The sequence below is a fragment of the Mustela erminea genome, chromosome 9 (genome assembly GCF_009829155.1).
Source record: "Mustela erminea isolate mMusErm1 chromosome 9, mMusErm1.Pri, whole genome shotgun sequence".
Classification (NCBI taxonomy): Eukaryota; Metazoa; Chordata; class Mammalia; order Carnivora; family Mustelidae; genus Mustela; species Mustela erminea.
The window spans coordinates 17275354-17297559 of NC_045622.1; the positions used below are offsets into that span (position 1 = coordinate 17275354).

A 22206-nucleotide genomic window follows, 5' to 3' on the forward strand; every position below is an offset into this window, starting at 1 on the left:
GGCAACCCTCGTGCTCTGCTGGTGGGAATGCAAGTTGGTGCAGCCACTTGGGAAAGTAGTAAGGGGTTGCCTCAAAAACTTAAAGCCACAACCACCATATGATCCAGCCGTTCTACTTCTGGGTATTTATTTGAAGAAAACAAAATACACGAGCTCAAAAAGATAGGTGCACCGTCACGGTCACCGCGGCATAATCTACAATGGCCCAGATATGGAAACAGCCTCAGTACTCATCAACGGAATGGATAAAGAAAAGGTGATGTATGTGACATATATAATATATAAAACAGTACTCAGCCATAAAAAGGAAGAAGATTTTGCCATTTGTGACATCATGGAATCATGGATGGGTCTTGACACCAAGGTATCACACTAAGTGAAGGAGTCAGAGACAAATACTGTATGAGCTCATGTGTCGAACTTAAAAAGGCTAAACAACCCCCCCAGCAACACACACACACACACACATACACCCCAAGCTTGTAGATACAGAGAACAGACTTGTGGGTGCCAAGAGGGGAAGGGTAGGGAGGCGGATGAAAGAAGTGAATGGGGTCAAACGGTATAAAACTTCCAGTTACAAAATAAATAAGTTCTGGGGACATAACATACAGCATGATGACTATAGTTAAAGATACTATATGCATATATATTTTTAAAGATTTTATTGATTCACTGAAGAGAGAGAGAGAGAAGGAGACAGAAAACAGAAGCATGGGGCAGCAAGCCAAGGGAAAGCCAGGCTCCTCGCTGAGTAGGGAGCCTGACTTGGGGCTCGATCCCAGGACACCGAGATCATGACCTGAGCTGAAGGCAGACGCTCAGCTGAGCCACCCAGGCATCTGGTGATATCTTCCCCTTTAACACAATCTGTTTATTAATCACCAAAAGGCGAAATTAACTGCTAAAGTGTGAGTCATGCCCAAGCCAGTCTGAAGGATTCAGAACTAACAGGGCTGAAAGGTGGTCACGTAGAAACCAGTAAACTGGTGGGTGAGCTTAGTCCTTCATAAAAGAGGAAGAGAAAAGCCTCGGGGGGATTTGGGTTTTCTACCAGGGTGTGAAGATTTCTGATCTTGGAATAATTCAAATGGCAAGAATGGTGGTTCTGGTATTCTATTGTCCAATGTCAGCGTGAAGATCCTGGACCTGGACGGCCCCAGATTCCCTCCAGTTTTCTCTCCAAATATTTGGCAATTCTGGAAAGGGCAGAATTTATTTCTTTATCATTATTATTTTTATCGCTTAGGTCATCTGGTGGTAAGTAAATGGGCAGTGTTTAACAAAAGGTAGCACTTTACGTATTTTTGATCACTCTGATGACTTTGGGGGAATGGTGGAGGAAACCATTTAAAAGCTGTATTTCACCCTCCTCCAAACTTAGTCTGCAAATAAAGAAATGAAGCCGCCGACTTTGAATGGATGGTTCCCTGGGAACTGTAGTTTCCGAAGCGTACTTCCCGTTCCCAGCCTTCCTGTAACTCGCTCTTGTACCTTCTTCATTACTCCCTGCTGGCCTCCAGCCGTCACAACCAAATGCTTTGAGGATCAGAAAACTGACACTCCAGAAGGTCTGGTGGTTGAGTAAATTCTTTGAAGTTTTGGCAACACACCTTGGTTTAGAGGACACCTCTTGGTTTTAGGATCTCAAGATAAATGGCAGCTTCCAGCGGGAAGTCTTTTGCATCCAGTTTTCCTACACGTTGTTAGAGGATCAAGAAAAAGAATGTTCATGTCTTAGACAGAACAGGCTTTAGGGCAGCAGTTTCAATGTCAAATACACGTCAGAATCACGTCAGTGCTTCAAAACTACTGACGCTTTGGTCCCACTCCCAGAGTTTGTATTTAGTTGGCCTGGGGCGCAGTGTGGGCCCTGGAGTTTTAGAACTATCCTCCCATGTTCCCCGGGTACAACCGAGGCTGAGAACCACTCTCCTGGGTGTCTCGGCCTCAGTTAGCTCGAAACAGTCCACGAGAGCCGTTCCTCTCACCTCGCACAGGGGGCCCTTGGAGGCCTTGATGAGGAAATCAGAACAAGAACAAAGAGAAAGGAAGTTAAGACACAAGAAAGTATTCAGAATAAAGGTTCATTATTAACCAAACCCAGCAAAGGAGGGAAAAGATATTTTCATTTCTGCCAAAGGCCATATGTGAGTGCCTGTGGGGGAGAGCGTATCCATAGCTTTGTGACTGAACCAATAATTCATATCTGATTCAGAAGCTGACGTTGTTGGATTATAGCTGTACAGCTGTTCTCAGTCTAAGCCCAGCCTCTCCCAATGGGACTTTATTGTAGCAACACGTCTCATTTATAGAGCTCATATGCAGGGGCCCAGAGACCCAAAACTGTAAATTAAAACCTTGTGTATATTACTTTGGTGAATTCAATTCCGAAGCATTTTGGCTTCTCCAAATAGGCCGTTTTCACTAGAAAGGGGTAGGGGGGAACACAATGGAAAGGAAATAGGTCTTTTATAGCCACCCTTCCTCTTTCTGGTAGGAAGTCTTGACACAGAGGTAATAATGGAAATAAATTCTAAGCAAACGTTGAGGCTCTGGTCAGGCTCGGTACCAGCATGTGCGGAGGGGTAGACGCATAGGAAAGCAAGTGAGCAGGAAAGAGGATGGAGCTCTGGAGGCTGGGTGTTTGCACTCCAAGTTCCGTGGAGAGCACCTTCTGGAAGAAGACCAGCTCGAAATGTATTCCTGGAGGCCTCTCCAGAGGCTTTTCTTTTTTTTTTTTTTTCCCCTCCCAAGTTGACCAAAGGAAAGGAAACTGAGACCCAGAGAGAGAAAACGTCCTCATGAAAGTCACACTGTCAATTAATTAGCAGGTGAGGTAGAACGGAAAACTGGTAGAAAGCTGTGTACCTAATCCCGCCTCCCTCTCCCTTACCATGTTGCCTTGAAGGCGCTACGGCGGACGTTGAGGGAGACCTAAGGAGAAAGTGTTCTGGGTGGTGTCGCTAAAACAAAAGGAGACCACGATTCAGAAAAAAAAAATTTCAGAAGTTTCAGGTCAAGAGAATGTTCCAGGTTTGTCCCAGAGAAGATATGCCGAGAGATTGAGGGTGATCCAAAGTGCAAATAGATGCGGGGAACATTTCAGAGAGGGTCAGGGATGATGATTCTCTCATTTTGATGCCTCAAAGGTCTGTATGTGTCCCTGTCCAGTTTACTAAAGCAAATGACTTGGGTAATGGCTTCCATTATGTGGTTAGTTCTTCTCTATTTAGTACCAGATGTTTTCCTTCTGTCTAATATTATTAAGAAATCAAGGGCTAACACTATTACTCTTCTGCCTCCTAGGGTTACCATTTCCATTACTTTCCCTGATGCTGTTCCCGATGTGCTGTTTGGGAAGACAAAGCATTTATACCCCAAACAGAGAATCCCCAAACAGTTTTTACCCTGCTCTTGCCAGCCATCCCCTACTCTACCATATGCAGCTGGAATGTGCTTCTCAAGCACTTCAAGAGCTTACTACCTACAAAGGACTGTGCCAAGCTCAAGGGCCAGAATGGAAATCATTGTGAGTATGCCAGGAGTTCAGGCAGTGGGAACACCTTGAAATTCGGGGCACCAGGAAGAGCCCTAGAGAGGAGGCAGGTTTGGATCAACGCTCTGCAGGAGACAAGTGGAAAGACTCGGGGCAGGAGTGGCAGCTTGAGCACAGACGTGGCTTGGGAAGTATCTCTAACTTTTCGGATGAAAGGGACCGGACCAGCCCTCCCAGAAAGCATCTGGGAGGAGGGGCGTAGAGACAGGGTAGTGCCTCGGGCTTTGACTCTCTGTCCCCAAGTGTCTAGCCACAGCAAATGTGTTGCATGAAGCCATTTGCACCTTGTTCTGAACTATGTCACAGCCCCCACTTTGCACCAGTGGGATGGCTGGATGGGATTCTCCTGCATCCCCTCGTCCAGCAAAGTGCGACTGCGGCTTTCTGGTTGGGTGAGTGACTGGGCACAAGATTAAACCTCGGCCGCATTAGCACCTTGCTCTAAACAACTCAGATACACTTCACAGCCTCCCCCACTTTGCCTGTGACCTAGTGCATCCTCATAAATAAAAAGACTTTTAACACAGTCAGAGCTAAGCGGATGGTTTGAAATGAGGAACATCTTCTGTTTTCTCTCTCTTCTGTGCTTACGGGTTTCCCACTTGGAATTTATTTGCCAATCACAGTGCACCACACTGTGATTGCCTCAGGTCAGAAACCTGTATTCTCTTCTTGCAAAGAGCTGCTGCAGGTCAACAAATGAGACTGAAAATGAACGAGAAGGGTGTGGTGGAGAAGAGAGTGAGGGTCTGAGTGGTTTTAGGTTATGCGGAAGCCAAACAATTCTTACATTGCTATGGTAGTGTTCAAGGGACTTTCTTTCTTTCTCTTTCCCTTTCTCTTTCTCTTCTCTTCTCTCTCTCCCTTTTCCCTTCTCCTTCCGTCCTTCCTTCCTTCCTCCTGGGACTTGTCTTGAAGTTCATTCTATGTCTTGACCATTATGGAGTCCTACCTCAGCTGACCTCCGACAGTAGACCATGTGCAGGAATGGTTTGTGAATTCGATCTCAGCATGTCTTTCCCCGGATCTGGGCAAAGAGCTCAGGGGTGCTACAGGGAAGTCAAGTGCTCCTTGCTCAACCTACTCATCCTCCAAGGCCAGATCGAGAGTTGCTTCTGCCACAAAGCCTGTCCACATCACTCCAGCTCACTGAGATTGCTACCTATTTTAAATTCATAAATCTCATTGTCTGTACCTCTCACTTGCAAATAATTGCATATTATCTTGCCAAACCACTTGTCATGTTGTCTTTCCTATAATGTAATCCTTATGCTGGCACTTACATTTGATATGTTGATGCTTTGTTCCTCCAGATAGGTTGCAAGCTCCTTCTGAGCAAGGGTCAGACCTACTGGTTCATTGTATAATAATGTTACTTTGCATTTCCCTGGCACTTTGGAGCTTATAAATCCCTTCCACATCTATTACCTTCTTTGAGCTTTACAATAATCCTGTCAGTTTGGAAGAGCCGGTATTATTAGTATCCTAATTTCTCAGACAGGGTAGCCTGGAGTAGGAAGTATTAAATGTGTTGCACAAAGTTACACTATGCCCTGTTTTCTACAGAGCAGGGACTATCTGAGATGCTCAGTAAGTATCATTGATTTATCTGTTCATTAAACCCGAGTTCAATTCCACAGCCAGCCTGATGTTTTAGGCAATAGGTTTTGTATTTTGGGGAGACGATTGGCTATAAAAATATCCTGCACTCACTGGCTTAATATGCAACCTTCTGCCTCCCCCTAAGTGTCTGAAATGCATTTGGTGAATCAGGATAATAGAGACAGATGATAAATCCAGGTTTTAACATGGACCCTTCCTCCCTATTTTCCTCCAAAGGGAGTTTCTGAGAATCGCTTTGCTGTTTCACCTCTCCTTTTCACGGCTGCCTGGAAAGACACAGGTGGGGGTAATGAAAGAGTGGGTTTTAAAATTCTTCTTTCCAGATGTCATCTATTTAGTTCTTGCAATATTAGTTGGCAGCCATATTCGATTTTAGAAGTGTGAGGCTTGCTTGAAACCATATGACAGAACAGTTTTTCTTAGGAACCAAATGTTGAAAGAGGCTTTGGTCGTAAAAGGGGCGCGACAAAAATGGAATTTGTAAAGAGGGATTTTATACCTTGTACATTTCCAGGAAGGAGTCTGTCAACCTGGAAAGGACTTTCTAGAACATTGGGCCCTTTCTGCCGACTCGGTGCATAGAGTGAATGCTTCTGAGCGTTGAGTAAATTAGCCCGTCCTTCATGCCCCCCCCACCCCGCTGCCTGCTCCTACCCCCTCCCCATCCCATTCTGTCTTCCCTGTATTTAGACGAAAGTAAAGTTTTCAATTTGTTGGAATTACCTGAGAAGTTGTAAGGATAAATGAGGTGTGAAAACACTTTGAAAGTGGAGAATTGCTTTGAAGAATCCAGACCCAGTCTAAACAGAATCCTCTGTACTTGATAATCCAAGAAGAAAAGAAGACAATGACAAAGGTCAAAATGAAATTCGGAAGGAGGTACAAGAGCAGGGGGCTGCTGGGGTGTGTCCCTGGGTCAAAGGCAGCTCCAGCGCAGAGGGGAACGCGCTGGACTTGCAAGATTTGAACCCAGCTGTCCCTTACACACGGTGTCACGGGGATGATTGATCAGATGTCTGTGAGTGTCTGTTCTTATCGGCAAAGTGGCGATAAAAATGCTTGTCTCGTAGGGTGGCTGTGAAGAGCAAATGAGATAAACCACAGGGAAAATCTTTGTAAATGGAAAGGTGCTCTGCAAAGGGAAGGGATTACCGTTGTTATTCAGAACAGTATCTTCTGTGTTTGACAGGTGCGTTTAGGAAGTGTCTTGTGGCTTTTCATGTCCCCACGGATGGTCCAGGGACCTAAGTCTCTGCAGTAATGAAGCTAAGACTTGGTCATAAGCACTAATTCCTGTTTTAGAAAGTGAACTGATGCCCTTTGAGAGACTATGCCCTCCCCACTCCCCCTAAAAGATCCCTTTCTCTTACTAGGAAGATCACTTCTTGATCTTGAGAGCCAGACATGCCTTGGCTTTCCTTCTTCTTCTTCTTTTTTTTTTTTTTTAAAGATTTTATTTATTTATTTGACAGAGAGAAATCACAAATAGGCAGAGGCACCAGAGAGATAGAGGAGGAAGCAGGCTCCCTGCCGAGCAGAAAGCCCTATGCAGAGCTTGATCCCAGGACTCTGGGATCATGACCCGAGCCGAAGGCAGAGGCTTTTAACCCACTGAGCCACCCAGGCACCCTCGGGCTTTCCTTCTGCCTCTGTGCTCTTGTCCACCCAGTTCTTCAGACTGGAGGTGGCACAGGGAGGTTCTCCTTCCAAGGTCTGCTACAATCCTCTCCGTTCTTCAAGGCTCCCTTTTGTCTTCCAAGAAGACTTTTCTCGAGTTCTGCAGGAGAAATTACTTCTTTCACAGTTGTCCCGCAGAACCTCATTTCCTTTGTTAGTACAACATTTGCACCAATATTTCAGAGTGAATTTGCATGGATCTCTTCCCAGGGCAGGGTGCTCGGTGTTATTTCACGTGGCGTCACCATTCCCCCGGCACCAGACTGCCTGATACACACTTGCATTCATCAGAGGGTAGCGATTTGGAATCTCTGCAAGGTGCCCGGTTGGGGCCGGGCAATGGCGTTCAGCGCCCCCAGTCAAGGACGCGGTAGGTGTTCAGGAAACGATTGTTGGCTGATAATTTGAGTCTCACCAAAGAGATTCAGAAAGGGGTCCTTAATTAGTTTGTAGTTCGTCACAACGTGAAATCTACCAAAACATTTCATTCCTCTGAGCGTTCTGGCTATTCCAGATGTCTCAATACAAATCATCTTTAATTTTAGTTTTTTATGTCTCTGGGTATTTTGTTTCCAATTTTAAAAGTAGCAGATGCCCAACTTGACAAGTTTGGAGCTTACCAAAAACTTAAAGAAGATGATGATAATAATAATAATAATACAATATTGAGATAGTTTGTTCTATTTTTATCGGTTATGTAATTTTTGAGATTAAATTTTAACATATAATTTTAACATATAATTAAATTTTAACATAATAAATTTTAACATATAATTAAATTTTAACATATAATTTTAACATATAATTTTCACTTAATAGAAGATCAGAGGCATTTTTCATGCCATTAAAAATTCTCAGCATATTTTTAGTGACTGCATAATGTTCCATTATATAGATAGACCATGATTTACTAAACCATTACCTTGAATTGCTCCTTTAGATTTGATACAATCTTCATTTGTTATAAATGATTCATACACGAATCTCTCTATTTAAAAAAATCTTTGTGCTTCATGTTTTTCCTTAGGATACATTAATTAAAGAAAAATCATTTAAGGCACAAACTTTTTTTGAACCTCTGGGTACATTTTCCCAAATTTACTTCCAGAAAGACTGAAACAATTGTATATATTTTCATTAAAGGGGTATTAGAGTATCCATTTCATTGTATTCATTCTATATTTTATTACTTCAACTATTTGACTGGCTTTGCTTTCTCAAGGATGTTTTGGATCAATCTTGCTTTAACACATGATACTTATTTAACGTTAATCATTTGTCTCCAGAAGGTTGTTTGGGCAAAATTATAGATGTCATCTTCTGAATTGATGATCTAGTGCCACTAATCCTGATGAATATGACATTAACTTCAAATAATATGAACCATAAAGTGGGATGCAAGTCTGAGCTCTTATTATGGTGTTTATTAGTAGTATTTCCCAAGAAACAATAGAATTTAGGCAACCGACACATCTAAGATGTCTACCACAGCAATTTAGAAGGAAGCAGTCTTCAGTAGACAGAGTAATGTAAGGAAGTATATTAAAATTGAAGAATAAACCAAGCACTCATTAAAAATGAAAGAGAAGATTTAGGCCCATTGTGTAACTATATTAGCAATGTTTTTGCCTGAAGTGAATTAGAGACTCAAAACTGAAGGGTGTGTGTGTGTGTGTGTGTACATATATACTATTATGTGTATCTGTATCCATTTATGATTATGAATATTATTACTTGAATGTCTTCTAAAGCTTTTATATCATTATTGTCTTCTTTTCTCCAGGTCATAAGGGGAAAAATGCCTTCAGAATGAACATGGACATCTTCATGGGAAAAAAAAGAAAACCTTAAAAGGAAAAAAAAATCACTGAATTGATATCATAAAACCCATTGGAAGTGATCAGAACAGCCAAGGAGAATCATGGTAAGAGCTCGAGGGGATTAGAGATAGTATAGCCTAACCCTTCTTTTGATAGATGAGAAACTGAGGTCCGTTGAAGTTAAAATAATTCGTCTAAAGAGCGGTAACAGAGCGGTGCCAGAAATGGGTCGCAAACCCTGGTCTCCTTGTTTCGTGGGTAGTACGTTTTCTACTAAACCTCTCTGTCTCTCAACAAGTAATTTTCCTAGCAGAGGTCCCTGCTTCATATTTGTTAGTTCAAGAACTTTTGCTGGGTGTGTGACACGGAGTACCCTTCATCCTACCAGGTGTGGAGATGTCACAGAGGAGCCCTTTGCAGTTAACTAAGGAAGCACTAAAACAATGTACAGGGTGAGAGCCCTCCATGGGTCCCCGAGATCCTGATGGTGGACCCCAAGAGACATGTTGTCACGTATAATTCTGTGTTGTTATTTGAGACTAGTCAGAGTGAAATCACTTGGAATCGTTGAGTTTTGTTTTATTTAATACAACAAATACCTTACTTACTCCAGCAGCATCCAGTGTGAATGTTTTGAATCAGGACAAGGATTTTGGATAAAAGGATTATGGATTCGCATGAACATTAGGCATTTGTGGGCTTGTCTCCAGGAAAATATCTGGACTGAATGGGCAAAAGGCTGAGACTTGGTTTCCTGGAATGAAATGAAGAAGAGAATGACAATGACCGTTCTTATGATTTAGGGTGGAGTGTGAAGGGTGCTTAACAAAAAATCAACATGAGGGCTTTTTGGGGTGGCTTTTTCTTTGTGTTTGCTTTTGTTTTGGTCTTGATAATCAAGATTGATCAATTTCAACTGATTCTTTTTTTTGTTTAAGATTTTATATATTTATTTGGCTGAGAGAGAGACAGTAAGAGAGAGAACACAAGCAGGGGAGTGGGAGAGGGAGAAGCAGGTTCCCCATTGAGCAGGGAGCCCTATGCAGGTATGCAGGGCTCGATCCCAGGACCTTGGGATCATGACCTGAGCCGAAGGCAGCCGCTTAACCGACTGAGCCACCCAGGTGCCCCAATTTCAACTGATTCTTGTTCAGTTTTGGTTACAAATATCTATGGCAAAATGTTCCTTGACAAAGTTAAGTAGACAAAAGCAGACGTGCCATATTTCTAGCCCATTTCTGTCCCCTGTCCCCGTTCCTGGCTCTCTAATCCACTCCTCTGGTTTCTGGGTAAGTAGATACCTCAGGTCTTCCTGGGGGAGATCTGACCTTTGTTGATTTTCCATCTGAAAGGAAAAAGAGCAAAGAGCAAATTTTCTTTTTGTTTAACTAGTCTAATTTAATTCCTGAGTGCCACCCTCACTTCCATCTTCATTCTTTGGCTCACCAGTCCCATGGAGGGCCATGTCTCCCTTGTCTGCCTCTTTATCCAGACACTGGAAGAATTACTCAAGACCTAACTTTCTTTTTATTACACTTCTTAGGAGTACCAGGTAATAAATCAACGGGGCAAGGACAGATACAGAAAAGCAATATTTAAAATGAGTTATGATGTAAAAGAGATGACTTGCTATTATGTTTTATCAAAGGCAGCCACTAACAAGCATAATGTAATTCACAATGCTTAAGCAGGGCGACTTTAATTGCAACAGTCATTAAGTTCACAGGATCATTAAATGCATTAAAGGAGGGAGCCAGTGAGCTATCATGAATGAAATAAGGCCCCCACTCACCCCACTTTACCTATTTAACTGGCATTGAACTTAGTCAGGGTCTCCGGGATGTCACAACCCTTAACTTCCTCTCCTCTTTCCTATACAAAGTCACCATGACTATTTCAGAGCTGCCCAAACACAGAAACATTTAAGAGGAAAGACAGACAGAGGTATTGTCAAACTACGTTTAAATTTACCAGTGGATTACATTTTGTCTAGTATATCCTATAGCATTTTAAAGTTTGAAGTCTACCCACACCTATTTTTGGTAAGTTTACCATCTTCAGAAGTCTACATAAGAAAAGAAATACTAGCATCAAAAAGTTTTTCTCCCCAGTAATGACAGAAACATAAATGGAAACTTCTCAGATTGATAAAAACTATAAATGAATGAATGAATGATTTTTCCTATTGTTGAAAATTATATAGGGAAATAGACACTCTTGTACATTGCTATGGGATGTTAAACCTTAATAAAAATTTCTGGAAAATGATTTGGTACTATGTATCAAAAACCTTAAGAAAGTATTCATATATGTTGAGCCAGAATTTCTGTATCTAGGAAATTATCATTAAAAATGATTAAGATTGGGCTGCCTGGGTGGCTCAGTGGGTTAAGCCTCTGCCTTTAGCTCAGGTCATGATCTCATGGTCCTGGGATCGAGTCCTGCATCGGGCTCTCTGCTAGGCAGGGAGCCTGCTTCCTCCTCCCTCTCTCTCTCTTTCTCTCTCTGCTTGCCTCTCTGCCTACTTCTGATCTCTCTCTGTCAAATAAATAAAATCTTAAAAAAAAAATTAAGATTTTGGGTGCCTGGGGTGCGTCAGTTGGTTAAGCATCTGCCTTTGGCTCAGGTCATGATCCCCAAATCCCGGGATCAAGTCCCACATCAGGCTCCCTGCTCAACGGGGAGTCTACATTTCCCTGTACCTTTCACCCCACTCATGCTTTCTCTCTCTCTCAAATAAATAAAATAAAATAAAATAAAATAAAATAAATGATTAAGATTTAGTTATAAGGAGAAATAAATGTACAAAGAATTTGGAAGTACCTTAAATATCCCACACTAAGAGATTGGCTAAATAAAGCAACAGAGTGATAATAAAAAAATATTATGCACTTATTTAAAACAGTGTTTTAAAAGTCTATTTTTTGGGAAGAAAAAGATGTTCATAATATAAGGTGATGAAATATACACCACAGAACCTTACGAACAGCATGGACCCTTTTTTGGAAAAACATATTTTTAATGCTTATCTACATAGAAAAGAGTGGGGATTTATGTTCTGGGTTTTTCTTTTCTCTTCAATTTCATCTTTCAACATTCATATCTTTTCACTCTGCTGTTCCGACACATTGGGGTTATCTCAGGGTTGGGGTTTTGGGGTTTTTTGGATGCAAATGTTCTTTCTCTCTTTTTCTCCTGGGACTTCTAGAATATTGTTCTCAACTTTTAGAACACATTTCTTCTGTCCTCAACCTTGGCTAAGGTCTCATGTTACACATTTTCTACCCCAGAAATCCTTTCTTGACCTCTCAAGTCTGAGCTGGGTTTTCCTTCAAGGGGCTCCTGTTCCATAGTGTACTTTTTATATCATTGTAATGACCTGTTTACTTGTTTGTATCATCCCTTCTTTCTGTGAGAACAGAGAGTTTATCTAGATTCTTATCTGTGTGTGGTAGCTTCTCTTCAAGATGGCCACCATCTAGTCCTTCTTTCTCTGTATCTGCGTTGCCACACCCCCATGGAAAAGTGAAGCCTTCTCCTTCTCTCACTTTGAGTCTGGGTGGGCTTTAATGACTCACTTTGATTTAAAAAATGTGGTGGAAATGATGTTCAGAGACTTCTAAAGCTTCCACTTGGGTTTCTTGGAACACTTGCCATGGTGAAGTTAGTCATCCCATAAGGGATATGTACTCTCAGTACTCTGAGACACCCATGCTGTGAGAAATCCAAAGAAAATGGAGAAGCCCCAGAGAATGAGACATCCTATTGGGGGAAAGGTGGGAAGGGGAGGGAGAGAGCAAGACAGAGAAACAGATATAGAGAGACAAAGACAAAGAGACACACAGAGAGACAAGAGACTGAGAATGGCCAAGGAGCTTCTAGACATGTGAGTGAAGATACCATCATGGAAGTAAACCCTCCAGCTCACCAGCCCAGCCAAGTGCATCCAGCTGAAACCATTTCCAAATTCTTGACTCACAAAAATCATGAGCAAAATTAAATGGTTGTTTAAGCAGCTAAGTTTTGAGATAGGTTGTTACATAACAATAGATAACGGTGACATCAGCCAGGCATGTATTGAGTCTTTAATAAGTATCTATTAAAGCAATGCATGGTGGGAGTTTTTGTTTTTAACTTTCTTTTTTTCCTTTTTTACCCACTTTCTGATTTTTTGGTAATGTATGTAAATAATAAACCACAATTTTTTTTTTAGTTAAAAAATTTCCAGGAGATCTGAAAATGGTAGATTATGGCCAGTCGACCAGAGACTATCTCTGATTTGACCCAATTCTGTAGAAACATCCTAAATTCTTTCTGGCAGAGTGGCTTCTCCATGACAGCCTCTGTCTCACGGAGCAATGACAAGTTATCTGAAAGCCTAATGCCAGGACAGAGGGAAATAGACACATAGTAGTAGATTTCTTTTTTCTTTTTTCTTTTCTTTTTTTTTTTAAAGATTTTATTTATTTACTTGACAGAGATCACAAGTAGGCAGAGAGGCAGGCAGAGAGAGAGAGGAGGAAGCAGACTCCCCGCTGAGCAGAGAGCCCGATGCGGGACTCGATTCCGGGACCCCGAGATCATGACCCGAGCCGAAGGCAGCGGCCTAACCCACTGAGCCACCCAGGCGCCCCTAGTAGTAGATTTCTAATCTCTGTTTCTAAAATTTCAAATGGTCCCAGAAAACTTCCACCAGTTCATCTTAGCCTTCTCTGAGCTCATCATTCCCTGTTATTTAGGGAAGAAAAAACATTATGCCTTATTTTTCTTCTTACATAATAGTCTCGGGTTCTTAAGGTTAAGAGTATGGAAGGCCTTCATTTGAGTTCTAAATGAGTTTCTATGAGTTGGGAAGAAAACGCCTATTGGCTCAGGCTGACGTGTCAGGGGGTGGGGGCATGGTACTGACGTTCTTCCCATGAGCATTTTTTTCCAGTCTGGACCACACCTAAGGTTTGCTTATGAAGCCTGCGGAGGGCAATGACTGTCGGTGGCATTTCTAAACCAGTTGAAGCATCTGTGTCTGGGATGAATTAGGTGTCCTGGATAGATGGAGTGAAACGCTCTTTAGTGACAAGAGGAGGATTAACTAGATCTGTGCTAACACTGTTAGCTCGAGAATTCTACAGCATTCTAAGGGTTTCCTCTTGGAGAGCTGAGTGCATAGAGGATTATTCAAAGCCCTACTATTTTTGGTCCCATTACTCCATAGGTATGTCCCTACACTCTAGATTTTCCTTGGAGACCACAGTAAATGGTGAATAAAGGAGTTCGTGAGTGGGTAAATGAATTAGATACCTAGCTAAATTATTTTATTGTGGTGAAGTACGCATAAAGTTTAGCATTTCAGCCATTTTTAAGTGTATAATTTGGTGGCATTAAGTACATTCACAATGTTGTATCACCGCGACCAGTGTCTTATTTCCAGAAAGCTTTCATCATTCCTACACCTTGATTGTTACCCCCCCCCCCCTTTCTGGCTATTCAAAGGTGATTTTTTTTTTCTTTATTTATAGATTCTAAATGTTTGATGTGGCCAAGCAACTGACCTTGAGATCAATGTCGTATTTTCAAAAATCCTCCATGGATGAAATATTTCAGAAACATGTTCATCAGAGTCATAAACACAGAGACAGACTTCTCAACGTAGCGGTGGTGTTGGTGGTTTTAAATCCTCTGAGAAGAGTTAACATCTAAAAGCCTAATAGCTGCAGTTGGTGAATCAGTCGGATCACTCCAGTCAGGTCTGTGGGTGAGTACTGCTGTCTGCTCAGGGTCTACTCTCCGGGCTTTCCCCTGCTAATTGACTCCACTCCCCTGGCCACAGAGGGGATTGGTTGATCACGTGGTCCAGGTGAAGCTCTTCCTAGCGCCTCACTCCCAGGCCACAGGGACTGGTCCCCTGGGATGGGCAGAAGATGCAAACCATGTTCAGAATTTTTATCTGGGGATTTTCCAATTTCACCTGGGAGAAGAGGACTGTTATTTATACTTCTTGTTTTGGGGTGTTTGGGAATACAGATGTGGTGGAGCTGGCAGCCAGGTACCCTACCCTGGTAGCTAAAATATTTTCAGAGAATAAATTTAGTATTCAGAGAAGAACAGATAAGAGATGAAGAGAGACTTTTTAGAATATTTGATCCTTGGCTTACTTGTACCTAAGGTCATGTCCAACTTTTGCCCCTTCTGCTGTTGGATTATTATGAATCCACCTCTTTGGCGTAAATTTTGAGTTGTGTTTCCGTCCCTCGTAACCACAAGTCCTGATCAGAACAGTAGGATTTAGAATTGTGGACAAATGCCGTATCTTGAGCAGTAATATAGCTGCCAGCCGGGGTTGGTATGCTGTGAATTTAGGGGATAAATGTATGGATAGTGTATCCTACATCCATCCATCCACAGGTCTCACCATCTGTCCATCCAGTTCCAGTCCCATGGGTATCCCACACATGTGAATACAAATTGATACTTTAAATTTCTAGAATGTTTTCTGTCTTGTGAAATCCTCCCTGTGGGTCAAAATTGGTAGCATACAATTGCAGGGAGCCGAAAGCACTGTATCTATTTAAGCAGTTAGAAATTTCATACAAAGAATTAGGCACCTCCAGAATTGTTAGATGTGCTAAAGGAGCAAGCTTTAGGATAGGCTTTTGAGGAATTGGTCGGCCCAGGGAGCTTCTACTTCTGCCACAATCAAAGAAAAATCAGGAGGTTTCCACTGGGAACTATTGACTTTAAAACTGGAATCAGAAGCCACTTCAGAGGTCTTCACAACTGTCTTTATCGCCCATAAATCTGGTGATTAGGAAACTTCATTTTGCTGCACAAAAATCCCCAATCCCCATAGCTATGCTTGCCAGGATGTGGGGAAATGGACTTCACCTCACTTCCACCTTATAAATCTTATAGGTGTATCCAAATGCATATCGTGTTAATTGGGTGAAAGAAGCCGTGTTTAGAACAGAGGTGGGGTAAGCTTGCTCTCTGTGCTGGGGAAAGCCCACCTTTGCATTCTTTCTGGGTAGCCCACTTTAAGAGGGAATGAAATAATGTATTATATAATATATTATTATATATAATAATGTATATATTATTTATAATAATAATAGTTACTGAATATTGAGCATGCGGTGTGTGTGATATAGATCATTAAATATCACAGCATCTTTTTTTGAAAACTCCTTGATTTACACACGAGGAAAATGGTATACATGTACCCAGAAAGTCCAAGAGACTTGTCCAAGGCAACAGGGTCACTAAGGGGCGGAGCCAGGATTTGGCCCCTAGAGTCCATGTTTATGCACTCCATGATACCGTGGTCTATGTCCAAGTTAGGAAAGAATAAAAACGCAGCTGGTAATGGAGCCTAGGCTGCTAACAATCTGATCATGCAGCAGAGCCAAGAGGGTGCGGATAGGCAAATACCAGAATCTCATGGGCAAGGAGCCATCCATTTTTTCCTTCCATAATCAGGATAACACAGTCAAATCTACATGTAGCCAAGGAATGATATTTTTGAGACATCTTTAATAACTGATTTCAGCTCCGTTTATTCTAGTTACAGTTTTTCATCCATAAAATAGAAATAAACGTAATTGCTTCAAAAGGTTCATTTGAGGATTCATTAATGTATATAAAAGTGTTTGCCTGGAGTGGTGTTGTTAAATCAAAGGGAGTTGACTGAGCAACCAAACTGGGAGTTGTTTTGCCTTTAAGGAGATGGTCTCAATCTTGGATCATCTAGTCGGTTAGAGGAACAATGGAATAAGAAACATTTTTGAATTCTGGGAAGGCCTTTATTTAAAAAAAGAAAAAAAAAAAAGGAATTTCACCTGTGAATGCTATTTGAGTCAATCCATAGTTCTATCCCAACAGGCAGGGGATGTAGGGAGTTCAGTTTGCGTTCAGGTTGAAACACCTCAGTGTAATGTGTTTTTCTGTGTGGTCACTATTTTTGTAAAAGAATAAGCAGCTGCTTATGTGATATGATCTGACAGATACTGAAAGGCCTTCTGTCCTTCAATCTTTCTTTTTTCCACCTGACATAGAATCTGAAATTCCATTTTAAGAAATCTGTCCTTGAATTAAAGCAGTGATTCTCAGACTTTGCTATGTATCAGAATTGCCTGAAAAACTTATTTAAAATATTGACCCTGGGGGGCGCCTGAGTGGCTCAGTGGGTTAAGCCTCTGCTTTTGGCTCAGGTCATGATCTCAGGGTCCTGGGATTGAGTCCTGCATTGGGCTCTCTGCTCAGCAGGGAGCCTGCTTCCCCCCCTCTCTCTGCCTGCCTCTCTCCCTACTTGTGATCTTTCTCTCTGTCAAATAAATAAATAAAATCTTTTAAAAAAAATATTGACCCTGGGACCTTTGGGTCAGACTCTGGGGTTGACGCTCAGGCGACTGTATGTTTCACTAGATGAGTCTAATGCCCAGCAAAGTTTGAGAAACCCCAGATGAAGGCATTATATCTATAGAAGTCTCCTATTAAGTTTTAAGGTTTCTCTCTGGAAGGTAGCTATGGTTCTCGAATTATGACTTCTACCTCCTTATTCTACTCTAACTGGTCTTGCCAATATCATCAGTGAGCTCTTTGCTGTCATCTGTAATGGATTCTTGTCCGTCTTTGTATATTATGGTGCCTGTCCTCATATTTGAGGGTGTTGATTATTCCTCCTTTCTTCATCTCTGAGAGACACCAACCTCTCCTGAGTTTCCTCCTTGCCTCCTTGACTTCTCTTCTGTCTATGATGCTGGTTTCTTCTCAGTTCATCTCCAAATATGGAAGTTCTTCAGGGCTTGTGGCCAGGACCACTGCTCTTCTCTGTATACCCTTTTCCTGTACTTAGTGCATAATGGCCAGCGGTTTTCAAATTGTGACCTCTTACCTAATCCTCTCTCCCCAGCTCTGGTTTTGCATCACTGACCACCTACTTGATAGATCTACCTGAGTATCTCATGATAATCTCAAACTCAATATGTGGGAAATGATTCCTAGACTCCTCCTCTCTGTCTCTAGTTTCCACGTCTTAAAAATGGTACCACCATCCACCCAGTTACTTAAATTGGAACCTAGAAGTCATGGTCATTCCTGCTTCTCTGTCATCACCTGCATCTGCTCCATCAGCAAGTCATGTCCATGTCTCCTCAAATGGTTCTTGAATCTTCCCATCTCCCTCTATACCCCGATCACTATCCAGCAAGTCACCATCCTTTTCTCTCACGATACTTCCTGGATCCCTGCTTCATCTCTTACCCCTTTATATCATTTTCCAGGAAATAGAACTTTCTTTTAGAAAACTCCAAACATAAATCAGATACTTCCCTCCCCCCCTTAAACTATTCAGTGGCATTCCACTGCATTTAGAATAAAAATGATTCCTTACCTGGGTCTGCAAAGTACCCATTAATTTCTTCCTTGTCCTAATCTATAAGACTCCTTATTTTCATTTTGTTTCCTAAAGATTTTATTTATTCATTTGACACAGAGAGAGAGCAAGCTATGAGAGTGAGCATAAGCAAGGCGTGCAGCAGGCAGTGAAAGAGGGAGAAGCAGGCTTCCCACTGAGCTTGGAGCCTGCCTGATGCAGGGCTTGATCCCGGGACCCTGGGATCATGACCTGAGCCAAAAGAAGAAGCATAATAATGACTGAGCCAACCCAGGGGACCCTGAAGGCAGACCCTTACACCCAGGCACACTGGCTCTTTATTCTAGAGAATAAACATGCTCACTACATTGCTCACAGTATTACAGTACACTGATTTTCTTTAAGTTCCTCAAATACTCCAAATTATTATCTTCCTCAGGGCCTTTGCACATACTCTTCCTTCTGCCTGGAATGATCTTCACCTCAATGACATAGTTTATTTGTTTACATTTCAGAGCTTAGTTTAAATGTTGCCTTCTGTAATTACTCTCTTTGTTATTCCCCCATTAATTTGTCATAGTGCTGTGGATTTTGTAATTGCTTATTCATTTGTTTGTTCGTTGTCTATCTCCATCTCTAGAATATAATTCCATGGATTTAGGAACTATGTATACATATCTGGTCTCTAAAAGAGGGTCTGGCGTATATTACTTCCTCAGTAGAAATCTGCTAAATAAGGAGTACCTTTGTGGCCCAGTCGGTTGGGAATCTGACTCTTGGTTTTGGCTCAGGTCATGGTCTCAGGGTTGTAGGATTGAGCCCCTCATCAGGTTCCACACTCAGCATGGAGGTCAGGTATGAATGGAAGGCAGTTAGGTTCACACAGTAATGTCATACAGTAACAGTTAACTTTCTTACATGCATTGTAAATTAGTGTAACATTTTTATTGAACGATTTGGCCATTTCTATTGAAATTTAGAATGTGCCTTACCTTTGACCCAATACTGTTTTGAAGTAGAAATTTTAGGAACTCATCTTAGAATAATACTTTCATAATATATAGTGCATATTTATATATGGATATATATTCAAATATATTGGTATATACTCATATATGATGTATATTTGTATATGTCACATATGTTTAGTATGGCTTTTTTTTAATGAACAAAAACTGAAAACCATCTGATTATGCAATTAAATAATGATACATTCATAAAAGAAATATTATGCAGCTATTAAAAAGAACACTGGTCTAGAATTTTGTATTCTGTTTGGGACAGATATATTCTTTGATACATTGTTAAATCGAACAGATTTAACTGAATGGCATGTGTAACAAGATCCCCCTCCTTTTTTTTTTTTTTTGTAAAGATGTAAGTATTTATAAACTGCATAAATATGTTCAGGCATGCGTGGAAAAATAAGAAAATGACTGAACATCTTAACTATGACTATATTTGGGAAGTTGGATTGGAAAACTTTCCCTTTTTACATTGTACATTTATGTTTCATACATTTCTGAATTGTTTGAATTTTTTTAACCACAAATGTGTATTGTTCTGTAATTAGAGAGAGAAGTAGGGGGAGGAAGGGAGAGGGAGGCAGGAGGAGGCAGGAGGAGGCAGGAGGGGGACAGGGAGGGAGGAGGAGGGAGACAAATGATCACTGTCTCCTGCATTTTGCCATCCTAGTTGGAATCAGCCTGGAAGGTCAGACCACTATAGGGTCAAGCGTTCAGGGGCTCCGGCCTTTCCCCTCTCTCTCTCTACCCCAAGAAGGGGAGGCACTCTGGCATCCCATGTTTTTGTAAGGATTAAATGAGATGAAGGTAGTGAGAAGCCTTTATCAGCTATAAAGCTCTTTCAAATACAAGAGATGATAATCACAATCAAAGTCCACTTCCCATCGCCGGCCGGGCTGGCTGGCGACTTTAGAAATCCCCCCTTCCCACCCACGGAGAGCCTGTGCTCTGCGGGAGCTTGCAGTCTCCATCACCCAGAACAGCCCTGTCCCCCGCTCCCCGCCCCCACCCCCAGCCCTCCCGGGAGCCGGGCCTGTCTCCCGCTCCATCCCTTCACCCGGCCCCGGCCCAGCCGCTTCCCAGCAGAGCTTGGCTGTTCCTTGAACTTTCAGTGTTGGTTCGATTTCCTCCAGTGGTACCACATGCTGCTGTGCAAACAGAACACGTGGTCGGGCCAAACAAAGGAACATGTGTGCTGCAAACCATCCCCCCTATCACGGGAGCTCGAGCTCGGCCAGGAGAGGGCCCGGCCGGCGCGCGGTAATTTTCCCCTGCGGTTGGAGCGGCCGTGGCTCTCCGGAAGCGGCGGGGCCGGAGCAGGGGCTGGGGGGGGGGGGGGGGCGCCGCGGGGGAGGGGGCCGACCCGCACCGCGCCGCGCCCCGCAGCCAGCGCGCCACCGGGGCCTCCGCGCCCCTCCAGCTGCTGCGGCTGCATTTCACCTCCGCCGGGCCGCTGGAGGGACTGCCTGTTCAAAGATCGCTCCCCCGGGACGCCGGCAGGGGGAGGGGGCGCGGCCCTGTATACAGCTGTCAAAACGTCTAGGACGGGAGGCGCAGGCACATCTGCACGAGCCCGTCTCCGGCTGGGGGGCACGCGGGGAGCGCCTCCAACCTATCAGTGTAATGGCGAGCGGTAATTGCATTAGGATTAGTTATCTCCTGCGCTCTGCTCATTAGCCCCGAGGATGGCTCGCATCCAGCGAGAGGGTGGCACGCGGAGAGCGAGAGGATGTGCGCCTAACAGGTCGCGATAATGAAAGACTTGCTCTCCCCGAGTTGGCTTCCCCCCGCCAGCCTCCCCTCCCGGCCCCCTACTCTCCTCCTCCGTCTTCCTCTAAACCTCATTTCCTGACTTTTTCCTGAAGGTCTTATGAAATGCGCAATTTAGGAAGATTGCAGTGAAAACAAATCTCGTCTGGCTGGGGGTGGGGGAGGAGGCTGCGGAGGGCGCGGGGCCCGGTTGCCCGAGTCCGGGGGAGGCAAGAAAGCCGGTGGCGTTGGCTGACGCCGAGGCCAGCGGCTCGGGAATGCCTCGGGGCTTCTCCGAGGTGAAGGGAGAAGGGGTGGCCGCGGGCCACGTTTTCACTTCCTTCCCCGCGCGAGGGAGAGGCGGCGATTTCCACGCATTGGGATCCCGGGGAGCCCTCTCCTCCCTTAGATTGGGGGAACTCTCGGCGGGCACCCACCGGGGCTGAGCCGGCTGCTCCCTGCTGTGAACTCCCCAGGCCTTCGGGGTGGCTGCATGGACCCAGGACCCAGGACTGACTTGTTGGATGTCTGCCCCGGGAGCGGGGACCAGGTCATTATACTCTTCACCGCAACTAGCGCAGGGGCATACAGTTGGTGCTCAAAAATTCATAATGGGTAATAATAGCCCCCCCCCTTTTTTTAAAGTCAGAGGAATCGCCCTCAATCCCCCTCAATTATGATACAAAACTTGACTGGCGGGCAAGCAGATTTCCTAGCAATATGACCAATTCCAGGTGACCTCACTTTTCCAAATGCGTTCTTCTCATCTGCAAAACAGGATTAACAATATACCCATAAACTTATTCACGCACGCCTACATCACCGCAAACAGAACTAGAACGCGCGTAGTGGGTGCTCAGCGAATGTTAGTTCCTCCGCATGTCTTGCTTTATTCAGCCCTAAGATGGGGATTTAAAAAAAAAAAAAAAAACTCTTTGATGTCTCAGGAGGAGGTAATTAATGTTCTCTTAACCCATCTGAAAGGGCCAATAGAGTACAAAGTTGTTTTATAATTAAGAAATGTATCAAACCCCGTGCAGGACTAATTGCTGTGCAAATTTGATTGAGGCCTGTGAGGACAAGATTGCCTTTAATGGGTTGTAGCGGAGGGGGATTATTTAATATTCTTCGGGGAAGTTCCAATGCGCAAGTCTGAGTACCAGAGATTGCGTCACCAACCATTAGGAGCTCTACTCAATGGTTTAGAGTGAATACACCAGGGCTTTGCTTAAATAATTATTTTGAAACTGGAAGGTTTATTGAGAGTTCAGGGTTCAGATTTAGAAATGTCAGAAATAGAGTTTTATTTGTTTCCATTGCACATAATGAATTGCCCTTTAAATAATGAAGCAATGAAAATGCCAAGTTCCACATACTCCAATGGAT

The 22206-nt window shown here is 43.1% G+C and overlaps 1 long non-coding RNA gene across 1 annotated transcript in view; it reads left to right on the forward strand.

Moving 5' to 3' along the window:
* The window catches only part of LOC116599335, a 41419-nt gene extending 26993 nt beyond the window's left edge, over nucleotides 1-14426 (forward strand). Inside the window, exons 4-5 of the long non-coding RNA XR_004289317.1 lie at nucleotides 8643-8783; nucleotides 14196-14426. This is a non-coding gene — a long non-coding RNA (uncharacterized LOC116599335). The remainder of the gene's footprint in view (nucleotides 1-8642; nucleotides 8784-14195) is intronic.
* Nucleotides 14427-22206: the final 7780 nt, after the last annotated feature.